This window comes from Macrobrachium rosenbergii, chromosome 46 (assembly GCF_040412425.1).
Source record: "Macrobrachium rosenbergii isolate ZJJX-2024 chromosome 46, ASM4041242v1, whole genome shotgun sequence".
In the NCBI taxonomy this organism is placed as follows: domain Eukaryota; kingdom Metazoa; phylum Arthropoda; class Malacostraca; order Decapoda; family Palaemonidae; genus Macrobrachium; species Macrobrachium rosenbergii.
The window spans coordinates 3167501-3195000 of record NC_089786.1 but is presented as its reverse complement, the minus strand read 5'-3'; the positions used below and the strand labels follow the sequence as shown (position 1 = coordinate 3195000).

Here is a 27500-nt window from a genome sequence, read left to right as displayed (position 1 = left end):
TTTGATTGAATCTTTTCGCTCCACTGCTTAGCAATTTTATTTAGATATTAATTTATTTATTTATTGACTGTTTTGATACACAACTAGAATAGTATAACCATTTTTGCGAAGCATAACAGCGCGTATAAGAGTGAGTACTTGATTATGACACTTGAATTTCAACGGAAAAGTCAGGTTTTATGACATTCCAATGCCGCCCTCATCTGCAAGACAGCAGGACCTTTCGTGATTCAACAATTGCACTGTGCGGTTTGACTATGCATGCACATATTAACGTTGTATATTTGCTCTTGTTGTATAGTAATGCGCATTGCTAGTTGCACCTTTTAAATAGGGATGCTAGCAAGAATAGTGTATTTTTAATGGTACTACATACATGCATACAAGTTATGCATACATAAATACGTACTTACAAACAAACAAACAAATATACATACATAAATACATACATGCCAGAAAACATTATAAAGGATTATTTTTGCAGTGCCCTGAGAGAGAGAGAGAGAGAGTTACTGCAAATATTGCATATATCCAAAAAGAGAGAGTTACTGCAGATGTTGCAAAAGAGAGAGAGAGAGAGAGAGAGAGAGTTACTGCAGATGTTGCATATATCCAAAAGAGAGTGAGACAGAGAGAGAGAGTGAGAGTTACTGCAAATATTGCATATATCCAAAACAGAGAGAGAGAGAGAGAGAGTTACTGCAGATATTACATATATCCAAGAAAGAGAGAGAGAGAGAAAGAGTTACTGCAGATGTTGCATGCATCCAAGAGAGAGAGAGAGAGAGAGAATAAAAAAAGGCTGGTGGCGATGATCTTTTTACAGCTGCAGTAGAATTCGCAGTAGCTCTATTGTTTATGAGTCATAATCTGTTACTTTTATAGCCATTCTCTCTCTCTCTCTCTCTCTCTCTCTCTCTCTCTCTCTCTCTCTCTCTCTCTCTCTGTTCTTTTAGCTTCAAAAGGCTTTATTGCAAGCTGCTGACCCTTGCAACAGGGTGTGCTGTAAGTTTTTGCATTGATTTTTGGGGTGAGGTTGTTACCCTCATGCCCAGTTCTCCACAAATGGTGTTAATTTTTTTTTTATTTAGCCTTGAATATTATAACATAAAAATAAACATGGCTTAAATGTAAGTACAATTTTCTTTTGTATATATAATGCAAAAGCAAAGCAGAGAGAGAGAGAGAGAGAGAGAGAGAGAGAGAGAGAGAGAGAGAGAGAGAGAGAGAGAGAGAGACAGGGTTAATGTGGAAATCGTCCCCTTAAAAATGTCCATATTCCATCATGTACAACCTATGTTACTACTGGCCGGAAGTTGGGAAGGAAGGCGGGGACGAAGGGCCCCTTCAAGACACCGTCAGTCGAAATGGCTTATCCGAAATAGTGCCACACCCCCATCCTATTTACCCTTTTTCATCGCGCTAGGAAAGAAAAAGGGGAGGGGGGGTTGGACGTGCTCTAATTACCGAACGTAACTTTCCTGATGATGTGCTCTCTCTCTCTCTCTCTCTCTCTCTCTCTCTCTCTCTCTGGATGCTAATCCATGCTATTCGAAAACTTTCTCTTCTTTGTACTCCTAGATATTCCAAACTCTTTGTCTCCCCTTTTCAATTCCAGTATCTCTCTCTCTCTCTCTCTCTCTCTCTCTCTCTCTCTCTCTCTCTCTCTCTCTCTCTCTCTCTCTCCAAGGCTTGAAGTCAGATCATAGGAAATTGTGTTGTACTGTTCACCTGTCACTCAAAGGGCTGTTTTATTCATTGACATTTTGAGCACTCACTCTCTCTCTCTCTCTCTCTCTCTCTCTCTCTCTCTCTCTCTCTCTCTCTATATATATATATATATATATATATATATATATATATATATATGTATGTATATATATGTATATATATATATATATATATAAATTTTTCTCTGTATATATATATATTTTTTCTTATATATATATATATATATATATATATATATATATATATATATATATATATATATATATATATATATATATATAAACCATTCCCTTGCATATAGGATGACCCCATAAAAAAAAAGATAGTAGCATAAATGACATAAACATAATTATCAGCTTAACGGAAGATCCCGCTGATAGCTTGTCCAGCCGTTGTATTAAATTCTCTCTCTCTCTCTCTCTCTCTCTCTCTCTCTCTCTCTCTCTCTCTCTCTCTCTCTCTCTCTCTCTCTCTCTCTCTCCTTAAAACGCATCCCGTGTTGAGAGGATGTAATGGAAGGAAGGAACGAGAAGTAAAATAAGTGTTTTTCTTATTCTTTTTTTTTATGTAGGATTTTAACACCAAAAGACAAAATAACGAAATGATTCCAAAACCGTTTTATTTCTATCGACTTCCTCTCAAAACAGGGCGTCTTTTGCGATGCTACCTCCTATCTCCTGGCTTAGGGTCAACCTTTTTCTCCTCTCATTTCTTTTAGGGGAAGTAAGTGGACGGAGGTAAAGATCAGATGCTTTCGAAAAAGGCAGAGGAAAAGAGAGAGAGAGAGAGAGAGAGAGAGAGAGAGAGAGAGAGAGAGAGAGAGAGAGAGTCAGAGATTATTTACATATGTTTTTCCTAGTTATCAGTAATCCTATATCTTCCTTTCAAGTTGAATTTCATGAGGCATAGAGGCTAGTGCAGTAGCTTTGAGAGAGAGAGAGAGAGAGAGAGAGAGAGAAACCCACAGTTACTCATAGTTGAGGAATCATTTGCAAATAATATAGCTTTCTACAGAAAAAATACTATTTATAAATAAATAAAAAATAAATAAGCGTACATTGCATATAATATTGAGAGAGAGAGAGAGAGAGAGAGAGAGAGAGAGAGAGAGAGAGAGAGAGAGAGAGAGAGATCACAAAGTATAGGCACAGAGATAAAGCCAAAAAAAAGAGACTGCAGTTGGTCATTTCTCCCCATCCCGAAGCATAAAGAGAGAGAGAGAGCCAGGTGCCGTTAAAGCTAGCGCAACGTGGCACTTAACAGAGGACCTCATTACCACGGAAGGTAGAATATAGGTGCTGGAAGGAACGCTTCTGGATCGTCCCTTGTGCTTCCGAGATCCGCAGAGATCACCTGCAGCGGGAGAGGATATATATGACAGGATATAAAATTAGTTACGCCGTTGTAATATGCACGTTCACATTCACCTAAATTGTATTTCAAAACCAACTTCATTTAAACCCTCCGCGCCTTCATGCCCTGCACATAATATAGTTTTAATACAACTACCCCAAAAAATAATAATCATAATTTTCCATCACTAATTTTTTTTTTTTCCAGCGCGAAAAGAGGTTATGTTTTCCAGTAATGCTGTGGCGTGGATCTCGACTCCATCTCTTCTTGTTGAAATGGCTTTCCTCTTCTCTTTATTTCTTCTTTTTCTTCTTTCTTGTTTCTTCTTTCTTCTTTCTTCTCCTCTGGAATGTTTGCCTCCATTATCATTTTAATTTCCATCGCGACATAAGACGGGATAATGACCAAAACGCATTGCAGGACCCGCTTTTGAGGAGAGGTGCGGGAAATGGCAGTATGGAGAGAGAGAGAGAGAGAGAGAGAGAGAGAGAGAGAGACTGTGCTCTACTACGTCCAACTGTGTGGCTGTAAGAGACAGATATTATGGCAACATTAGCTGCGTGGCCATCTGAGAGAGAGAGAGAGAGAGAGAGAAGAGAAATATTCACATATTTGATAAAGAAGGTGATATGTCCATTACACTCTCTCTCTCTCTCTCTCTCTCTCTCTCTCTCTCTGTCTGTGTGTGTGTGTGTGAAACGTTTTTTTTTATTTTTTATCACATTTTATTATTCCATGGAATAACATCCTCCTTGGGTCATCTGTCCTTCCTCCTCCTCCTCCTCCTCCTCCTCTTCCTCCTCCTCCTCCTCCTCCTCCTCCTCCTCCTCCTCTTCCTCCTCCTCCTCCCACCAGTGCTCTTGCTCTCAAATCTGGGGACTTGAATTTGACCTCATTGCGTGACTTGCTTAGTCAAGAGATTTTAATCATTTGAAGGTAAGGTGCAAGCCTCTCTCTCTCTCTCTCTCTCTCTCTCTCTCTCTCTCTCTCTCTCTCTCTCTCTCTCTCTCACACAAAGGTTCATGTGTGATTCTGGGTGAATAATAGGTTTGAATTTACCAAACCAGCAGAATACCCTTTACATAAATTTGTTTGGTATACTTTTGCTGTACAGAAAATTATTTGCTTTAAGAATATTTATTTTTTATAACTATGAATTACATCTTTATTTATATTTGATGTGTAGAAATTTTGTTGTATTAAGAATATTTTTTTAATAACTATACATTACATTGTGATTTATATTTGCAGTATAGAAATTTGATTGCATTAAGTATTCTGAAAATTATAGCTGTAATGTACATTTCGATTTATTTTTGCAGTATGGAACTTTGTTTGCAGTAAGAATATTTGCTTTTATCACTATACATTACATTTTCATTTATATTTCTAATATAGAAATTTCACTGCAGTAAGTATACTTACTTTCATAACTTTAAATTACCATTATGTATATTTGCTGTATAGAAATTTGATTGCATTAAAGATAATTACTTTTATAGCTGTAAGTTACATTTTGACTTACTTTTCCAGTATCTATAGAAATTTGATTGCAATAAGAAAATTTACTTTTATAGCTGTAAGCTACATTTTGATTTACTTTTCCAGTATATATAGAAATTCGATTGTATTAAGTGTGCATACTTTTATCACTATAAGTTACATTTTGATTTACTGTTTCAGTATAGAAATTTGAATGCAATAAGAATATTCACTTTTATAGGTATACATTACAATTATTCTTGCTTCATTTTTATAAAATTATTTACTTACGTGCAGCCCAACCATTAAAACAAGAGATGAAATGATTCTAGCCAAAATGACTTCCCTTATTTTGCGAGACACTTTGAAAACATCTGAAAATACTTTTTTCGGGTCTTTGTCAAAGGGTCGTTTCAAAAACCCAAGTTGCCAACGTTGTTTTAGGGAGTTTTTTTTTTCAGTTTTTTTTCGTGAGGGAATTTTCAAGCAGTGTTTTGTAATGAGGGTTTTTTTTTTTTTTTGTAAGGTACGTTTTTCTGCTCTGGGGATATGTTTCGAAATGGTATTGTTAATTCTGTGTGCTTTGTGTAGATTTATGTTTAGATATACATAAAGTTGGTTACACAGAGATTGCTCATGTATATATATATGTATATATCTATATATATATAATATATATATATATATATATATATATATATATATATATATATATATATATATATATATATATATATATATATATATATATATATATATATGTGTGTGTGTGTGTGTGTGTGTAAAATGATTATGTATGTGTAAATGAAAACTATATGAATGTTTATATACATAAACACACGTGTTTACACATACATACATATATATACATACATACATATATATAGATATTAATATTTGCATTCACCAACAATACTTTTTGCAAAGCGTAGGTGCCTTTAATAGATTAACAAACCAGCAATCCCTTCCACATTGACCTCCCACATGTTGAATCAACGCTGAAGAGAGAGAGAGAGAGAGAGAGAGAGAGAGAGAGAGAGAGAGAGAGAGATGCAGACACCTCATTTGTTGTTCCGATTAGCGATACGTTTATATAACTATATTATTTCGATGTGAAATGTATCTACATTTTTATTAGTTATCACAAGATTAATTTTTTTTTATTTTTCAGAACTAGGAGTCGGTTCTTCATACAGACCGTGTGGTAAGTGTTATAATCTTCATCACTTCTGTCTTTTGATTAATGCTACACACACACACACACACACGAACGATAGGCAAACAAAATGCTTCTATTAGTATTTATAGAGAATTCTGCGCATGCGTATTTAAACGTGTAACACACGGAACGCTTCGCGCGTGCCCCTTATATAAATGATGAGGCCTGGCAAGAATGACGGTTGGTGGTAGCTGCGGCTGTGGTGGTGGTGGTGGGTAGAGAGAACTCCGTGTTGGAGCCGGGCCTCGGCTGGAACTTGGAGCCAAAGTGTCAGCTGGAACTTGAGAGTTAGGGTCTCGGCTGGAACTTGTAGCCGAGCCTCAGTTGGATCTTGGAGCTGGGGACTAGGTTGGAACTTGGAGCTGGGGACTAGGTTGGAACTTGGAGCTGGGGACTAGGTTGGAACTTGGAGCTGGGGACTTGGTTGGAACCTGGAGCTGGGACTCTGTTGGAATTTGAAGCCGAGCCTCAATTGGAACTTATAAGAGCCGGGGTCTTGATTGGAACTTGGAGCCTAGCAAGGCAAGGCTCCCATGATCTGTATGACATTGTTTAGGGAGGCAGTTTGGGGTTATTAAAATGTAGCTTCACTTTTTAACATGAAGTGAAGCAAAGGCTTCGTTAAATGGAATTTTGAAATAATTAGTATTTCAAACGAAGTTGTTTTTACAATAAATTGTGGAAATTTATTAGTTTTTCACTGCTATGTTGCCTTAGTCGGTTTTTTTTTTTTTTCAAAGAAAACTGCAAAAGTGTACGAATCAGCAATTAGATTATGTACGTAGACGTGATCAATTGTTTTATTCCCATTTAACTTCAAACTGCTTGATTTAAATACAAAAATGTATAGATGTACAATGTGTACTTCTCTCTCTCTCTTTCTCCATAAATATAATTCCATTTATTCATACATTTATTTCAGCTGGACGCACATACATTTCCACGAGCATTTCCATACGCAAACAGCCATCTACATACCGGTTCATGTATGTATAAACTTTGTTCTCTCTCTCTCTCTCTCTCTCTCTCTCTCTCTCTCTCTCTCTCTCTCTCTCTCTCTCTCTCTCCACGCGATATATATACGGATCGCCCCAGTCATAGATTCTGTTGTTTCAGGAGATTTCAGGAGCATTTATGCGGGCGAATTGTTTGAATCTATGCCTGCAGAAATTTCGGGTCATATTTATGGATTTGGCATCTGTGTGGCCCACCCTCCCCCTCCCCTCCTCCCTCCTCCCCTCTATCCTCCCTTCCCCCTCCTCTTCCCCTCAGCTTTTTGGGTCGTATTTCGGACGATGAGGGATTTGAATATTTTCTTACGTCTGTTATTTTTCTTCTCTCTCTCTCTCTCTCTCTCTCTCTCTCTCTCTCTCTCTCTCTCTCTCTCTCTCTCTCTCTCTCTCTCTCTCTCTCGTTCTGTGTTTCTGAGTATTTGTTGCCTAATTTTGGCTCGGTGCCTTTGTAACTGTTACTTGTGTATAAATTATTACAGAGGTTGATGTCTCTTGTTTCAAAGAGTGCTAGGATTTTGTTTTATTGAATGCTGACGTCACTGTGTTCAGTGGTAATGTATATGATTTCTGTCATAAATTCGTAGATCAGAGATATAAATATTTTGTCATAATTCGATTCCCTGTAATGTATATATATATATGTATATATACAGGTAGTCCCTGGTTATCGGCGGCCTCAGTTATCGGCGATCTGGTTTTATGGCGCTTGTCTAGCAATGATGATAACCGGATTTTCACCACCTATCTCCAGTTAACGGCGCCAGTCCCTGGTTATTGGCGCTGATGTCTAGCAACAATGATCCCTGGTTATCGGCACTGATAACCAGATATCAGGGTCAATAACCAGGGATCAGTGCTATCATCACTGATTTTCGGTTATCATCACGCTGTCGGGAACGGAACCCCCACCGATAACCGGGGACTACCTGTATATATACAGTATATACATACATACAATATCTCTTAGCATCATCGCTTTATAAAACTCCGAGAGAACTTAAAAGTCAGCCAGATCACAAACCTGCAAAGGCAGCTGAGTGAGATTAACAAGAAAAGTTACAATGTATCTTATAAAAATGACCTTAACAAGATATTTTCTTCAATAAGTTTTACTCTCAACCAAGTACACCCACTTAATGAATGCTGGTTTTGTACTGCTGACTGTAGAGCACTTATAATCTCACACATCTATAAGGCTAGTTCACTGTAGGCAAAGAATCCTACTGCTGTATCCCATCTGCTGTAAGGCTGTTTTCATTTACTGCACAGTTGTATCCATTACAAATTATATATATATATAAGGCTGTTTTCATTTTGCTATACAGTTGTATGCCATTACAAATTATATATATATATATATATATATATATATATATATATATATATATATATATATATATATATATATATATATATATATTAAAACAAGTCTCTCAGTTTGTGAACCAAAGAGATGACTAGATGAGCTAATTACATAAACTAGAAGTTACAACTTAAAACTAAGAATTACTTTGAAGATGATGCTGCATTTGTAATGGCATTCAACTGTGCAGCAAAATGAAAACAGCCTTACAGCATATGGGATACAGCAGTAGGATGCTCGCTCTACAGTGAACTAGCCTTATAGATGTGGGATTATAAGTTTTCTACATATATATATATATATATATATATATATATATATATATATATATATATATATATATATATATATATATATGTATGTATGTATGTGTGTGTGTGTATCTATATATATACATATATATATATATATATATATCTACAGTATATATATATATATATATTTATATATATACACATCTATATATATATATATATATATATATATATATATATATATATATATATATATATATATATATATATATATATATATTCGTCGTTGGCAATCTCTCTCTCTCTCTCTCTCTCTCTCTCTCTCTCTCTCTCTCTCTCTCTCTCTCTCTCTCTGACAAGAAAATAAACCAAGTAAACCCATTCGTCCTGGTCCAGGTTCACTTACCTCTGTCCCTTCCCCTCCCCGTCCTCTCCCCTTCCACTCCCCCACTTCCCCCCACCCCTGTAAAAAAAAAAAAAAACTAAGAAACCTTTCCGAACGCAGCGCTTAAATCTCCACATTGAAATCACACGGAGACCAGCAGCATATAGCATATACAGATCGTACTTCTTTTTTTTTTTATCAAAGAATTAAAGACCAAAGCCGACGGCATGCGCGCTCGCGCGCGAGAGAGAGCGAGAGAGGGCAGGGCGTCTGTGCATATGCATATCCGTACGCCGGATAGCATCGGTGGACCCTCATTAGAATTTCAGCCTCGGAGTGTTTTTTTTTTTTTTTTTTGTCATAATATTTGAAAGGGACTTCCTATTGTTTTTTTATTTTTCTTTTTCTTGTTGTTGATGTTGTTGCAATGTTATGATTGCTGTAATTGTTGTGAAGTTTAATGTCATCGCTGCTTATTTACTAGTTATTAATGTTTTGCTATCAGTCCAAAGCGTTTTAATGTTCGAATAAACTCGGCCATTATGCTTCAGAAAACATAAGAGTTATTTTGATATACGTGTGATTATTTGTCACATGAACGTCATCCTCGTGAGTAGCACTCCAATGATTCATAATTATCAACCGTGAATTCATGAATAGATTATTCTAAATTCATTCAGATTTTCAGTTTCAGTTTTTATTGTAAAATGACATTTGCTGATAATGGCAGCTGTCATTAATTATTAAATAGGAAATTTGAATTAATTATCAACTAGGAAATTTGAAGGAATTATTAACTAGGAAATTTGAAGTAATTATTAACTAGGAAATTTGAAGGAATTATTAATTAGGAAATTTGAAGTAATTATTAAGTTATTATTAACTATGAAATTTGAAGTAATTAGTAACTAAGAAATTTGAAGTAATTAGTAACTAGGAAATTTGAAGTAATAATTAAGTAATTATTAGCAAGGAAATTTGAAGTGATTATTAACAAGGAAATTTGAAGGAATTATTAACTAGGAAATTTGAAGGAATTATTAACCGTGAAATTTGAAGGAATTATTAACTAGGAAATTTGAAGTAATTATTAAGTAATTATTAACAAGGAAATTTGAAGTAATTATTACCTTGGAAATTTGAAAATCGTTCTTGTCAATAACATCAGCTTAAAACTGGGAAAAACTTCCTTTTCATCAATGGTTTACAAGTGCCAGCGGAAACTAATCCACAAGTCGGTCTGACTGAACAGTAGCCATCGTTAGCCCGCCTACAATCTAAAAAGCGAAGCCTCTTTAGAAATATCTCTTTAGAAACTGAAGTAAAAAATTCCCCCACCCACGGTTAGCGGAACGCATAAAGGGAATGACTGAATCATCCTGAATGTATTTATCTTTTCAAAGCTCTTATTTATTATGCCAAGTCATGGTTTGGTTTGAGAATATGCAGCATGTAAGAACGTTTAAGATTGCAAACCATCGTATCACTTTTATTTTTAGTTAGATAAGTTGGACCCATTTTTTCCCCCTCTGTCTTTGAGGGAAATGTCACGTAAGGAGATTTGATGAATAAAGTTATGTTAATTCTAGCCTCCATTTTCCAATTCGGCTGCGCATGCGTGGGTTGAAATAAATCAGAGGGATGAGTGGTGATGTCATTTGCATATTGTGTGACGTCATTTTAAGTGACTTTGTTGAGTTGACTGAATATATATATATATATATATATATATATATATATATATATATATATATATATATATATATATATATATATATATATATATATATATATATATATATATATATATATGATTTTAAATCACGAAGGAAAATTAAAACACTGTAGATGCTAAGTACTTTTTCATCTTATTACCAAGACATGTGTAACTTTGTTCACATATATATAAATATGTGTGTGTGTGTACTTTGAGAGGTTAAGAGGGCATTGTGGTAAAAAGTGACCAGTATATTCTACACACATGCATATGTATGTGTGTGTGTGTGAGTGTGTTTATTTATGTATTTTTACTTAAAATAACAGTATTTTCGCTATCTTTCAACAAGTTTTGGTTAAATCCATTTTGTTAATATATTTAGATTATGCTTGTTCAACATAAGTGTTGGTATAAGGCGATTAGCGTACTTATGTTAATGCATATAGTTATGTATTTAGAGATGATTTATACACAAGTATACATATGTGTGGGCGTCAGATTATTAACCTATTTATTTACTTATGTATACGTAGATGATTTATACGTTAGCATACATATGTATAGGCATTAGATTACCAATATATGTAACTATGTATGTACAGGTGATTTATGAATAAACACACATATGTATGGTAATCAGATTACTAATATATAAATACATATATATGTACAGATGATTTATACTTAAGTATACATAAATGCGTGCGTTAGATTATTAATGCATATATATATAATATAGGTATGTACGTATATATTAATGCATACATATGTATGTGTAGGTGATTTATACATAAGTATGCATGTATACACACAGAAATATATATATATATATATATATATATATATATGCATATATATATGCATGTATGTATGCATGCATAGATAATTCATACATACATATCCATACTCGTACACATCAGATAATAGCTGATACCAGCTGCGCAGTTGATAGAAGAGTCTTAACGCCAACTCAAAGGTGATTTAAGACCTGACCAGGAGAGAATGTCAGGTGACTTTGTCACATGAGAAACTGCGCATGCGTCAAGGAAGACCCGACGGGACACGACAGAGAGGACCCCTGAAATGATGATGTACAGCGACATAGGAACCACATGACGCAAATTAAAAAAATAGAAAAACTTCCTTTTTTTAATGCTATGGGTTCAGATTTATAATTTTTTTTAAAGCCTTGGATGAATTTTCGAGGTGGGGGCAGTGGAGAGAAATTTGGTGGAAATTTTATGTGTATGTATGTATATATAATTATAGTTATATACAGTATACTGTATATATATAATATATACATAATATATATAATTTACATATTTAATTATATATATATATATATATATATATATATATATATTTATATATATATATATATATATATATATATATATATATATATATATATATATATATATATATATATATATATATATATATATATATATATATATATATATATATATTATAATAAGAGACATAAATATGTAGTTTTCTTGATTATCAAATAACAAAATTTATTTATCTATTATATATATTTATACACACACATATATATACATATATGTATCCCACTTAACTTTTGTATAACAAATTTTTTGTAGATCCAAAGCTTCACTGATTATTCTTTCACTGGTCGCTCTATTATGCCAACATATTACCCAAAGATGTATATTATAAAAATGCATTTGCCCTGTGTCGGGAAACAGATTTGGCCTATCTATTCCACACACACACACACACACACACACAGAAAGCCCCACTGCCTTTCTTAGAAGCTAAAATAAATAAAACCTACTGAAAAATTAGATTCCAAACGCAACGAGAGAAAATGCTTGTCAGAAGCATCCAGTAAAATGCTTGCCTGAAGTGAGAGAGAGAGAGAGAGAGAGAGAGAGAGAGAGAGAGAGAGAGAGAGAGAGAGAGAGAGGCGGGGGGAGGTTATGTGGATGGGGTGGGGGGTTGGCAGAATAAGATGATGGGGGCGTTGGTTGGTACACCTAGTGAGATAAATAGCCAGTGACTGAGATGGAGGTTCCCCCATTGATCAGTTTCGTGCGTTATCTATTATATCTATATATTATCTCCTTTGAGATACGGGGGAAGGGAAAGAAGTCATAGTTTTTTCCCTTTTTTTCTTTTTTCCCTTATTTATTTTTCCCTTTTTTCTTTTTTAAAATTTTTCATGTCTCCTTTTATTCTTTTTCTTTTTTCCTTATTCAGCGCAATGACAAATAAATGAACTGACGTACTTAGCCATGCTTGCGTATTTCTTGAAAGAATTGTGTATGATATTAATACATAGGAAATTTTAATCATACAAAATTTTCTGCACATTCATAAAAATTCATTTATTGATATTAAAGGAATTCTGTTGTGCACGTATGGAAATACGGAATAACATTAAACCTACTGAAGAATGATGTACACAGTACAGGTATTTGATTTGTATTGTACTCTCATACTTTAAATTCAGTTCATACTCAAAAACAAAAGATCCTACATTTTTGCTTTTAATATGGATTGAATGGTTTCTAATTATTATTAATTTTTTTTTTAGTTTTTATGGAAATTAGTGTTAATATAACAATACTTTACACGTTACTTGAACGAAGTTTCTGATTTGCATATCATTACACAAATTACTGCCCTGCAGGATTTTTCTTGATGAGTAAAATTATGAACAAGAATGAGTTTGAGAAGTTGGACAGCTGGTATACAGTGTCAGCATAAGGCACACTGTCGGCGGTACACCCCTGTGATGAACCGTGACATTGTTACAATACCTGTTTGTTTTAAAGGACAGAAAATCATTTTTTTTTATTTAGATTAAAATAGATGTTTTTTATAAAAAATTAGTGGAATATTTTCCCATGATTATAAAGTAATTTAAGCTATGAAGAAATTGACAGAATAATAATAATAATAATAATAATAATAATAATAATAATAATAATAATTATTATTATTATCAGACACAGGAACCAGCGTCGTTGACAGAACTCGTCCTGTTCCGCCGAGTTAGCTCAAACGTGTTTCAGATTCCCATCTGAAACGTGTTTCACGGGCCAGCTGCTCCCAGGTGGTGCGAGATGCCGCCACCCTACCCCCATCCCCCCCCCAACCCCCAGTTCTTCCTGACCCCCTACTCCCCTTCCTCTTCCTCTTCTTCGTCCTCTTTTACTTCTCAATTCATCACCTTTTCCCTTCTTCCCTCACCTGTTTGTACTCATCTTCCTTCTATTACCATGCTGCTATTTTTTTTTTATTCTCTACCTCCATTACCTCTCTTTTTCCTCACCTCTTTCCTCTCCCTCCTCCTCCTCCTCCTCCTCCTCCTCCTCCTCCTCCTCCTCCTCCTCCTCCTCCTCCTCCTCCTCCTCCTCTTTTTATCAAACATCGACATATGTTCCAAATTATTCTCTTATTATTATGGTACCTTATTCTTTTCTGTCTCCCCGCCCCTGTGGTCTCTCCTTGCTCCGTCTCCCCCCTTTCTACGTCTCCCCCTTTCTCTGTCTCCCCCCTTTCTCTGTCTCCCCCACCTCACTCCGTCTGCATTTGTTATTGTAGATCTATCTTGGGAGTGTTTGATTGGCACCCCTGAGGGTCAATTTGCATAAAGGGTGGGGGGGGGGAGGCGGAAGGGGTATGAAATTAATTTAAGCTTCAAATGAAAACTGTTTAGGCAAGACCTACTTGTCTCGTCTCCCACGTTCTACAGTAGGGTCATGTTACGCTTCGCTTGTCAACGAAGCCGTGTGGAACTTTTGACTGGGTGTGTTTTTTTTTTTTTCTATTATGGACTAGGTTTTTTTTATTTATTTTTTTATTAATTGTCGTTTTATTGTTCTTGGTTATGTTTGTTTTTTCAATTTTGATTTACGTCAATTTTGTTTGGGGGGTGACGGATGTTGTAGTTTTACTTTTGAGATTATTATTATTATTATTATTATTATTATTATTATTATTATTATTATTATTATTATTATGTTTTATTGTTATTATTATTATTATGTTTTGGTTGTCTGATGTTTAGTATTATTAATTATTATTATTGTCTGATGTTTTGGTAGTCATTATTATTATTATTATTATTATTATTATTATTATTATTATTATTATTATTATTGATGCTATAAGAAAAGAAAGGATATTGATAATAAAATTAATATTTTTGGGGAAACTGGTATTCATTACAATTTTCATAACTCATTGTCACTACCATCATCATATCATCATCATATCATTGTCAAATTCACTATAAATAATAATGATAAAAATAATAATACACCTCTTGCATATCCTTTTGTATCATAATAATACACAACATTATAAACAAATTGTAATGTATTAATATCAAAATAAATATAAATCAAATAAGACATAATTTGTCATCATTCAAGAGGCTTTTGGCCCCGTAATGCGTCGTAATGAATCACTGGCGAGAAGAATTGGTGTAATTTCACATTGTAATTCGTTCGCTCTGCAATAGCCAGAGGTCATTATGTCGAATGTATTTTGTCAAATGTATTGTCTTTGTTTTTTTTTTTTTTTTTTTTTTTGTTTTTTTTTAAAGGGGATTGTTATAAAATATTTTGCCGACGTGGGGATATAATGATATGCATTTGTTTAGTAATGCTTGGTAGCTGGTGATTGGGAATGGTCTGTGAAGCTGGATTTTCTCTCTCTCTCTCTCTCTCTCTCTCTCTCTCTCTCTGACAGATATCATTGTTTTCAGTAACTAACGTGAATAATGGCTGAAGGTGAATTTTATACATACCTATATATATATATGTATTTATATGTGAGTGTATACTGTATATATATATGTGTGTTTATGTATGTGTGTATACATACTTAGTGCATGTATATTTACATTAGTTTATATATATATATTATATATATAGTATATGTATATATACACAGTTGAATAGATAAATATATATATGTATATACACATATATACAATATATTTACATATATATATATATATTATATGTGTGTGTTTTTATATTATATATATAAAAATGTGTGTTTTTTTATATACATACCCCCCACGCCTTCATTAACCGAATCAGGGTCATGATGACAAGCGGACGTCATGCACATACCTCGATACACGACGTCCTTAACATTCTTAACAAGGTCATCATCAGAGCGAAGTTAAGCAGTTCGGCAAAAGTCGGGAAAAGGTCATTTGATCTTGGAGAACGGAATCAAGGCCAGGTCACCGATCGAGTTAGGGCGGGAAACTCATTTTCGTGCGATAACTCGTTATGCAGCCTTGGTAAGCTCTCGTCGCTTGCCTGCTCGCCTGCGCGCGCGCGCTCACACACACACACACGCACACGTCAATGTGCACTTGTATACACATACACACAAACACACACAAACGCTCCCATTTGTGTAAAGAGAGAGCAGGACTTAGGGTGTTTAGCTTTCTGTAAAAGGAAATTATTGTGCCGGCTTTGTCTGTCCGTCCGCACTTTATTCCGTCCGCACTTTTTTCTGTCCGTCCTCAGAGCTTAAAAACCACTGAGGCTAGAGGGCTGCAAATTGGTATGTTGATCATCCACTCTCCAATCATGAAACATACCAAATTGCAGCCCTCTAGCCTCAGTAATTTATATTCTATTTAAGGTTAAAGTTAGCCATAATCGTGCTTCTGGCAACGATATAGGACAGGCCACCACCGGTCCGTGGTTAAAGTTTCATGGGCCGCGGCTCATACAGCATTATACCGAGACCACTGAAAGATAGATCTGTTTTCGATGGCCTTGGTTATACGATGTACAGAAAACTCGGTTGCGCCAAAGAAACGTCGGCGCATTTTTTGAGATTGGTGATGAAATTCAAGTACCGGAATATTGAAATATGATTATAAATAAGAGTTTAGATCAAATGAAGACTCAAGTAACAGATATCTCAATGAAGTATAAGTGACGACAAACATTTTTGGATGTTGGTAAGTAGGCGCGCTGTCTTCTACATGTCTTCAAGAAGAGGATTGAACGAGTTGGCCGAAGTTGACCTCTAAATATATTATTTTCTCTTGCAAATGTATGCATAAGCAAATCACTATTTTTAATTATTTTTGTCTTACAAATTGCATGAAATGTATGCATAATCAAATAGTTATCTTTAACCCTTCACACATTACCGAACTTTTAAACATTTCTATTTCCTATTTTTCGTTTATTGATCGGTTTACTTTTAATTTTACACCAGAAACATACGGTTTAGCAAAGCAGAAATTAGAATACGGACCAGTTAACAGATCCCATGAAACAGAAGAACTGCTTATAGAACATGCGCACTCAAATGATAAATCAATGTTGAACGAATGTTATGCCGTGTACTTACATGTTGCTTTTGCTTTCGTAATTATGTTGTCTGTGCGTGCATGTGCCGTCTGAACCACTTACGAATGCATAATGTGTATAATATCATGATTCATGCGCGTGTCAGCGCGCGTAAATAACTACACCTTAGCGCAGGCGCAGTGTGTAGGTTCACTCGTAAATTTTACAGTCGAGTCAAACACTCCTAGAAATGTACACCCACGTACACACACACACACACACACACACACACACACACACACACATCTGACCCGCATGTGGGTGAATCCAGTATATGAGGTCACTCACAAGTATTTGTCACTCCTACTTAGTAATTCACTGATTAAAGCTGTGCATTTCGTATGCATGAATGCCCTGTGTAAGATTTACAACTGCTTTTCCTAAACTTAAATATACCTTGTGAGGTCATTGACAAATTCTTATGCTCTTGAGCCATGTTTTTTTTTTTTTACATTTATTTTTATTTTTGTTTGGTTCTTCGTTTTTATTTGTTTTAATCTCATTTTGTTTTGTTTTCGTTTTGATTGTTATTTGTCTGTGAACTCTCTCTCTCTCTCTCTCTCTCTCTCTCTCTCTCTCTCTCTCTCTCTCTCTAAACAAAACCTACACCCGCATAGATGGTTAAGTGTACAAACCCCCCATACAAATACACCCACACACACGCACACACACTTCCATTGTGTCAAGAGAGAGAGAGAGAGAGAGAGAGAGAGAGAGAGAGAGAGAGAGAGAAAGAGAGGGAATTTGTCTCCAACTCCTGGGAATTTGTCTCCCAACATACCTGAGGGATGTATCATATATATACATGTGTTTATACATACATATATATATACACATACATATATATATATATATATATATATATATATATATATATATATATATATATATATATATATATATATATATATATATATATATATATATATAAATATCCATATAATAGAAATTGAATTTTTAGAAATGGGGGTGGGGGACTTTTTGTAATTATGTATTTGGTATGGAGAGAGAGAGAGAGAGAGAGAGAGAGAGAGAGAGAGAGAGAGAGAGAGAGAGAGAGATTTCAATTACAAGTTGTATTGATGTAAGATAATGCTAGACTTATTTGTTAATTGATTATTATTATTATTATTATTATTATTATTATTATTATTATTATTATTATTATTATTATTATATGGTATTTGGATTGGGGGTGGCTGTTGGAAATAAATCCTTCATTATGGAATTTTTTTTTATTTAACACCTCTGAAAGGAGATTACTGCTTACCGCTACTATTTCTGTTAGTTCCTACCACTGCTTTTTTTTTTTTACTACTTTTGCACAGGCTGGTATGTCAACGGGGGTAGCAGTATTGCTCTTAAAAGTAAATGTTCTCCCAAGAGCATCGCAGCTGTTCTCTTTTGTGGTCGTTTTCTCTTGTAAAAGATTTTTGTTTGTTCGACCTTCTGCGTGCTTGCGTGTGTGTTTGTGTGTGTGTGTTTGTGTGTGTGTGTGTGTGTGTGTACACGCACGTGTGACAAAGGAATTTATATTATATCGCTTTGTCTTTACTTACTGTGTCTTTGAATGGCAAAATGTGAATCATTTAACTGTATCTTGTAAATGTCGTAGAGAGGAAATGTTATTCTGTAACGTAACAAGAGGCGAGAGACATATATATATATATATATATATATATATATATATATATATATATATATATATATATATATATATATATATATATATATATATATATTTATATATATAATATACAAATATATAGAAAAGTGTTAAATAATATATTATATATATATCTGTAGAGAAATTATGAAGATATATATATGACAGCTGCCTTGAAAAGTTTTAGATCCTTTTCCTTCCTAATTGGAAATTCTGTTGATCTGATATGACAGGCTGCCTTGTTTTTAGGGATTATCCCCAATTGGTTGTTTTAGGAGAGAGAGAGTTGATATGAGAGTGGGATTAGAGAGAGAGAGAGAGAAGAGAGAGAGAGAGAGAGATAGGCAGACAGAAAGATATGGTCAAAAGAGAGAGAGAGAGACTTTGTCAAAAGAGAGAGAGAGAAAGAGAGAGAGATGGCCACACACAGGCAAACAGAAAGACGATATCAAAGAGAGAGAGAGAGAGAGAGAGAGAGAGAGAGAGAGAGAGAGAGAGAGAGAGAGAGACTACTGAAGCAAGAAAATGGGAGCATAAATCTATACAAATAAATGCTTACTCCTGTACCTACGGTTTTAAATAATGTAAAAAAAAAAAATTAAATCAAATACATCTATCTTCTCGTGGTTCATAAACAGCTTGTTAATTTATTTATTTATTTATTTATTTATTTATTTACGTATCTATTTGTTTATTGATTTATTTTAAAGTCTCCCTCCGGGCCTGGCTTCGATCTGGCCTGTCAGCCAACCTGATTAAAATGGCAGATTTCGGACTCGCGTAGGTAGGCATATCAGCCATGAATAAACAACGCCCAAATATCTCCCCTCCCACCATCCCCTCCCCCTTCCCTCCTCCATCCTCCCTCTTTCCCCCTCCTCCATCCTCTCTTTTCCCCTCCCCTCCCCATCCTGTCCCTTTTCCATTCTCTCTCCCCCCCTCCCTCCTTTCCCCTCCATCCATTCTCTTTCCCCCTCCCTTCCCTCCCCTCCCTTTTCCCATCCTCTGCCTCCATCTTCTTTTCCCCTCACCACCCTTATCCTATCTTCCTCCTCCCGATCCCCTTCCCTCCATCCTCTCTTCCCCTCCCTCCTTTTTCCCCCTTCCCCTACTCCATCCTCTTTTTCTTTCCATTCCCTCCTCCTTTCCCCCTCCCCTACCTCCATCCTCTTTCCCCTCCCTTCCCTCCCTCCTTTCCCCCCTCCCCTACCTCCATCCTCTTTTCCCTTCCCTTCCCCCTCTTTTTCCCCCTCCCCATACCTCCATCCTTTTCCCTCCTTTCCCTCCCTCCTCCTTTTCCTCCCTTTTCCCCTTCTTTTCTCCCTCCCTCCCCCCTCCCACCCTCCCCTTCTCTCTTCCCTCCCTCTTTTCCCCTTCTCTTCCCTCCCCTCTTTCCCCTTCCCTTCCCTCCTTCCTTTCTTCCCCTCCTTCCCACCTCCCCTCCCCTCCCCTCCTCCTTCTTCCCCCTCCCTTCGATTCTCTCGAATGACGCGCATTTTTGATTGATAGGTTCTCATCCCATTGGCGCTTTTACAGTAATAACGAGTATTATGTTTTATATATATATATATATATATTATATATATATATATATATATATATATATATATATATATATATATATATATATATATATATATATATATATACTGTCTGCATGGCTACGGTAGGCCGAAATTTTATTCAGGATTTATTTGAATTTTTTTTAGTAGGATTTGCAGATTTATTTTGCATATTTTTTTTTATCTGTTTTCTGTTCAGCATTGCCGAGTGTATTCTGGCGTTATGCTCGAGGGTTTTTTTTTTTTTTTTAAGTTTATTTTGTCGTGCTGTAGTTATAGTGTGTCTTTGGTGAGTGAGAGAAATAGTGGCGATGTGTGTTTGTGAGCGTGCGCGGTTGTTTGTACACACACACAAACATATATAAAAATTATATATATATATACTGTATATACATATATATGTTTTATAGTTATATATGTATACATGTATTAATGTATTAATTGTATATTTATATGTATACACATACATACATTCATGTTTCCGTACGGTTGTAAATAATAGCACACACTCACACACAAACCATACACAATGCACAAACACGAACACGCTCCTATCGAAAATGCTATATGCGCCCCCCACACCCCCCCTTTAACACCGCACCAGATTACAGCACCAGTGAATTACCAGATATTTCAGCGCCCGTCACTTTAAAAAAAAAATCCCAAAAAGAAAAAACCCTCTTAAAAAGAAAGAAAACATGGCGGCTGAGTGGTGTAATAAATAGCGTGGGTCCTGTGTGGTGTAGGTATAGGCTATATAGCCTGATTCACGAATATGGGAGATGAGATAGGAAGCGATAATAAAAAGAGTAAGGAGGAAGTGCATGTTTTAAGGACATTTTGGGTTTCCTCGTCGTAAAGTAGCCTTTCTCCTCCTCCTCCTCCTCCTCCTCCTCCTCCTCCTCCCTCCTCCTCCCTCCTCCTCCTCCCTCCTCCTCCTCCTCCTCCTCCTCCTCCTCCTCCCCAGCGAGAAAGTGCCCAATATGTTGGCTGGTAAATGGGCCGTGTGCAAGCATTGGCTCTATGAGTATAGGAAGCCACCTTTATGTATAGGTGAGATGGAGGGAGGCTGAGGTAGGAGAAGGGGGAGGGGGAGAGGAGAGGGGCTGAGGTAGGAGGAGGAAGGTTAGGGTAGGGGGAGATTAATCTGAAGATTTCATTTATCACGCCGTGGCAACCTAACGCAGAAGGCAACATTTGCGCCCTCTGTGAACTATAATCAGTGACTTTATGAATTAACAAAATATTATTTCTTCTTTAAAGCTGATTGTAAGTAATTGCAAGTGATTATAAGATGTTTATGATGTTTATCATTATATATATATATATATATATATATATATATATATATATATATATATATATATATATATATATATTTGGTCAAAAGTTTCTGTCATGTAAGTGAAATCAGAACTATTGTTGAACGGTAGATTGCCATTTTGTGTCATGTTGATTATTTCTTCATTATTTTATCTAGTTTTGCTTTTTGTCTTGTGATTCCTCAGTCTCTTGGTGAGTGATATATATATATATATATATATATATATATATATATATATATATATATATATATATATATATATATATATATATATATATATATATATATATATATATATATATATATATATATATATATATATATATATATATATATATATATATATATACTACTCTGATGGCAATATCTTTAAAGTCTTAGAATTTCCTTGCTTAGAAAGAACCCGTGTGTGTGTGTGTGTGTGTTTGTGAGTGTGAAAGAGTGTTTTGCAAAATACATTACAAAACACTAAAATCATAATATCGAGTCTGCCATCATTTTGAAATGATCCTTAGCAAATGAAAATATTTTTGGAAATACTTTTCCCTCCCTCTTCCATCTAAGATAAAATTCACTTCACTTATTATATAGTTGCTTTCCCGTATCGATACCTTAGGGTTTCTCTTTTTGTTCGTCTTTTATTTATTTATATTCATTTGTTTTTTGTTTTTGTTTTTTGATGTAGGTCGGGTGAAACGTCCATTAGTTGAAGCGGAATGATTCATTTTCTCCAGGGTATTAGAGGAAATTGTGTTCTTTTTTTTTTTTTTGGTTTGTTTATGTTGTAATTGTGCACATGCAATGCGTACGTTACGTAAATACATACGCACGCGCGCACACACATGCATATATACATATACATATACATATGCATGTGTATATCACATTCTTGCATATGCAGGAAAAACGCATATATATATATATATATCTGCATTGACATTCGCCATACGGCGTATTTACCCGTCTGTAAATATGGATCTATTTGTATGAGCGAATGCATATGCATTATCGTTTTTTTTTTTTTTTTTTTTTTTTTTTTTTTTTTTTGATTCGTCTGTCACTTTTGAGAGGCGTGTTCTGGAACGCTGTGACGCAGATGGCATATTGAACAGGTTGCAAATTCGACACTTTTATCCCCCTGGTGGTTTGTACGGTCCCTTCCTGTGAGGTGGCAAGTCAAGTCTGGTTCGGAATTGAACTGTGTTTTTTGTTTGCAAGGCATTTGAGAGATCTCTCTCTCTCTCTCTCTCTCTCTCTCTCTCTCTCTCTCTCTCTCTGTCAGAAGACCCTCACTCTCTGTGCCTGTTGCTCTCGGTAATGTTTTGGTATTAAATAATCTCTCTCTCTGGTATAAAATCTCTCTCTCTTCTCTCTCTCTCTCTCAAGATCTCTCTCTCTTCTCTCTCAAGATCCTCTGCGTGTGTCTTCAAGATCCTCTCTCGTCTCTCTCTCAAGATCCTCTGCGTGTGTCGCTTGCGCTAATGTTCTGGTATAAAATAATATCTCTCTCTCTCTCTCTCTCTCTCTCTCTCTCTCTCTCTCTCTCTCTCTCTCTCAGAAATCTTTCAACTCTGACGTCATTTGTCATCTACAGATAGTCATTTGAATTGTGAAGAAAATTACTTAGATATTTGCGAAGCAAATAGATTCTGATAGCTTAGTCATGTTTTGGTTTTTCTTTTGATTAAAATGTCATATTCAGGAATATTTTTCTTAATTAAAAATTTTTTTCATTTATGAGAGTAAGTATGCCAATAGATTTCATTATAAAGATTTAATGCAATTTTGTTTATTTTTTCGTTGTTTTATATAAATATAGTTATATATTTTATATAAAAATATTTCCACTAGATTTTTGCTTATAGTGAAATGGATAACCTCATGAAATATACAAATATTTTTTATATGTATTATTATTAAGATCTTTGAGTGTTATCATGTTGACGTAAGCGGTGAAAGAGTACCTGGGCGCTACTCGACTGTGGTGGGTTGCTATATGGCGCGAGAAGTGCATGGGCTAGCAACTTGATCCCTAAAAATTGCTGAAAACAGAACTGTTTCAAATTCCTGAGCTTCTCACACGAGGTGTGAAAAGTTGTAGCATATATATATATATATATATATATATATATATATATATATATATATATATATATATATATATATATATATATATATATAAATGTGTGTGTATGTGTGTGTGTGTATACATATTATAATGTGTGTCTGCATGATTTCTCAGTTGTAATTGTATAAAAATAATTTAAAAACAACAACAAAGTCTATTCTTACTATCGATATGTCTTGAATTGATAACATTGAAATTTTAATTTTAGATCTTATATAGACCCCCACCCCTCTCAGAATGTATTCATAAATGCTTGAATATTTATTCGTGAACCTTGTAACTCCTTGGCTTAACCTAGCTTACCCCTTGGAGAGTCTGCCTGGTCAGACAGGGATAAAGATATTATCGAACTATTCTATTTTATTTTATTTTGTTTTTAGCTTTTATTTTAGTTTTTTCTATCAGGGATAAAGATATCATTAATTTATTTCATTTTATTTTATTTTTATTTTTAAAATTTTATTTTCATATTTTTTTATCAGGGGTACAGTCATTATCAAACTATTTTATTTTTTTTTTTTATTTTCATTTTATTTTTATTTTTTATTTAATTTGATTTTATTTTTATATTTTTTTATTATGTGTAAATATGTATTGTATGTGATTGTCAAAATATTGTTCCTCTTATTTTGATTTACTTTTTCGTTTATGTTCATTTCCATTTCTTTTTTATTACTGTTTCATTTCATTTTTTTCAATCTGTTGATGGTATTTCCTCGCGAATACATTCATGATTTCATTAAGAAGAGTGATTAAACAAAATTGTTTTATCAACGCAATCCAGTGTCGTAAAAGTGATTTTACTTTCTGTAAAAGAAAACTAATGTGCCGGCTTTGTCTGTCCATCCGCACTTCATTCTGTCCGCACTTTTTCTGTCCGCCCTCAGATCTTAAAAACTACTGAGGTTAGAGGGCTGCAAATTGGTATGTTGGTCATCCACCCTTCCAATCATCAGCCATACCAAAGTTCAGCCCTCTAGCCTCCTCAGTAGTTTTTTATTTTATTTACGGTTAAAGCTAGCCATAATCGGGCGTCTGGCAACGATATAGCAATAGGCCACCACCGGGCCGTGGTTATAGTTTCATGGGCCTCGGCTCATACAGACAGCATTATACCGAGACCACCGAAAGATAGATCTATTTTGGTGACCTTGGTTATATGCTGTACAGAAAACTCGATTGGGCCAAAAAAACTTCGGCGCATTTTTTACTTGTTTCATTTTTATTTATTTATTTATTTATTTGCTACAAATGAAGGAAATTGAAGTTACTTTTACATCTTCCTAGTGAGTCCCATGTTCTTTGGAAGCTTGAATCCCAAGTCAGTGGTCCCTTTGGTGGGCTTGTTCCATATGAATAGGGTTCATCTTCTTATTTTTTTAATAATAATAGCTAATATCTGTCAGCTGTGTGATCAGAATAGGGATACCCAAGAAATAGCAACCAGTGTTGGCATAAGGCTAGTTTGTACTCATAAATGTTAATAGAAGGTAAAGATTTTATCATTGCATTTAATGCTAAAGATTAAAGTCTTTCTGGGCCTTGCTGAACTCCGGTTTCTTAGGCCGACAGCTAGTAGGGGAGAAGTCCCGTTGTCTATGACACGTGGCTAGTGTGTCGCTAGGCCCACTGTTTAATCACTCAGCCCAAGGGCTGGTAACTATTTTCTTACTATCCCTCTCGAATTTTCAGACCACTAGGTTGGCGGGCCACCGGGTTTATGCAGTAGCTCCATCCCCAAGTCACCAGTGAGCAGCAATTTGAACCGCGATCCTCTCGACTGGTAGGCGAGAACCTTACCACTGCGCCACCAAATTATATAAGGGGAATCGAAATATTTGTAACGCATCTGGAGGAACCTAGTGTCCCAAATTTGACCTGCACCAGACCTCTCTCTGTCTATCATATTTTTGCAAGTTAATTTCCGAATAAATTATACACCCTAGTTTGAGCTTACATCCACGAATATTATTTATATATATTACATTTTAGCTCGAGGAAACGGACGAGAGTTGGCAGTTATGTTTTGGGGAAATGCTGCGCAAATTACATGAAATTATTTTTGACAGTTACCCTAGTTAGATTTCATGTTTAGAAAGGAAGTGAGGGTTTGGGACGAAGTTTACCCACGAATTACGAGGCAGGCAAACTTTTCGCTCGGAAATGTTGTGATGTGAGTTCGGTGAATGTCGTCATTGCGAAATTATTTACTTATTAGCTAAACTATTACGATTTTTTTAATGCAGTATCATTGGAGTTAGGTCATGGAATGTGCAATATTAATTTATTATTAACATTGGTAACTATGAATTGACTTCCTTTATTTTTTCTGCATATTAAACATGATACGTAGGATGATGTAAATTAGAGAGATACTGAGTAAATTAGAGAAACACTGATTTTCATGACATATATGCGAGTTAAGATGAGGTTGAATATGATAAAAGTGTACATGCTTTTGTGTAAAGGCAAGCTTACGTCGATATTTTGTGTGTGCGTCTGCGTGTATGTGTTTACAATTCCTTCATTCTTGTGTGATGTATCTTTTGTGTGTGTATGTGTGTTTTTACAATTTTATTCATTATTATTGGTATATTTTATGCGTGTGTTTGTATCATCATTCCATTCATTATTGTTTTGACATGTCTGTCGTGTGTATGCGTGTGTTTACAAATTCCTTCATTCTTCTTTGAAATATCTTTTGTGCGTGTGTGTGTGTTTTACAATTTTTTCATTCTTTGTTGATTATTTTGTGTGTATATGTTTTTTACAAAATCCCTCATTCTTGTTTAAAATATTTTTGGTATGTGTGTGTGTGTTTATAATTTCTATTATTCTTGCTTGAAACATCTTTTGTGTATGTATGTTTATTCTTCATTTTTGTTTGATATATCTTTTGCACGTGTATGTTTATGTGTATGTTCACAATTTCCTCCATTCTCGTTGGCGCATCTGGTTACACAAAAACTTTGTGTAATTGTGAATTGATCCTCATCTGTCCCCTCAGAAAGCTCTTCCATCCAAAAAACAAAAACTTCTTTCTCTCATTTTTGTACTGGAACATTTTCCTTTTGCTTGTCGAATTGATCTCGTCTCTTTGCGATTGCCTCCTGGAGGGTAACTGGAGCATTTCGGTTCAAATTTGACCCCGGACCTTCTTTTTTTTTTTTTTTTTTTTTTTTTTTTTTTGGTGCTTTGTGAAAGAAAGGAAATTGCAAACTCGGGCCCTGGGCTTTCACTCTTGTCTGGGAGGGTGGTTGACCAGTTGTTATTGTTGTTTTTTTGTTGTTTTGTTTTTTGTCTTTTTTTGTTTCTAACTCTCTCTCTCTCTCTCTCTCTCTCTCTCTCTCTCTCTCTCTCTCTCTCTCTCTCATACACAATTGAACAGACATATATATATATATATATATATATATATATATATATATATATATATATATATATATATAGAAATAATCAGCACACAAAATTACGTGTGGCACAGAAATAAATTTCTGACTCACGTCAGGATCGAACCCAGGTCCTTCAATTGGAGGGCAAGGGCGTTGCCCACTGGGCCACACAAGTCATAAAAGAAGTTGGAACCTGAGTGCCACTGCACCCAAGGAATTACCTGGGCAAGCTAACTGCTTTCAATGGAAAGACCTGGGTTCGATCCTGATGTGAGTAAAAAATTGATATATATATATACTATATATATATGTGTGTGTATACATACATGTAATACATAGTATATATATATATATATATATATATATATATATGTGTGTGTGTGTGTGTGTGTGTGTGTGTGTGTGTGTGTGTTAGATTGTGTATGGGAGAAAAAGAAAGAGAGAGAGAGAGAGAGGGAACACAAATGCAAATTGCATGGAAACGCTCACAGTCAGCTGCTTGCTTAGACAGTTTGAAAGCGGGGTCTGCCAAAATTAATT

At 35.0% G+C, this 27500-nt stretch overlaps 1 protein-coding gene across 5 annotated transcripts in view; it reads left to right on the top strand.

Moving 5' to 3' along the window:
• Window positions 1–27500, top strand: part of LOC136830174 (platelet glycoprotein V-like) — a 489567-nt gene that overhangs the window by 344646 nt on the left and 117421 nt on the right. For all 5 annotated transcript variants that reach the window (XM_067089433.1, XM_067089430.1, XM_067089428.1 and 2 more), the window contains one exon: window positions 5738–5770. The gene's annotated coding sequence lies outside the window, so the exon portion shown is untranslated. The remainder of the gene's footprint in view (window positions 1–5737; window positions 5771–27500) is intronic.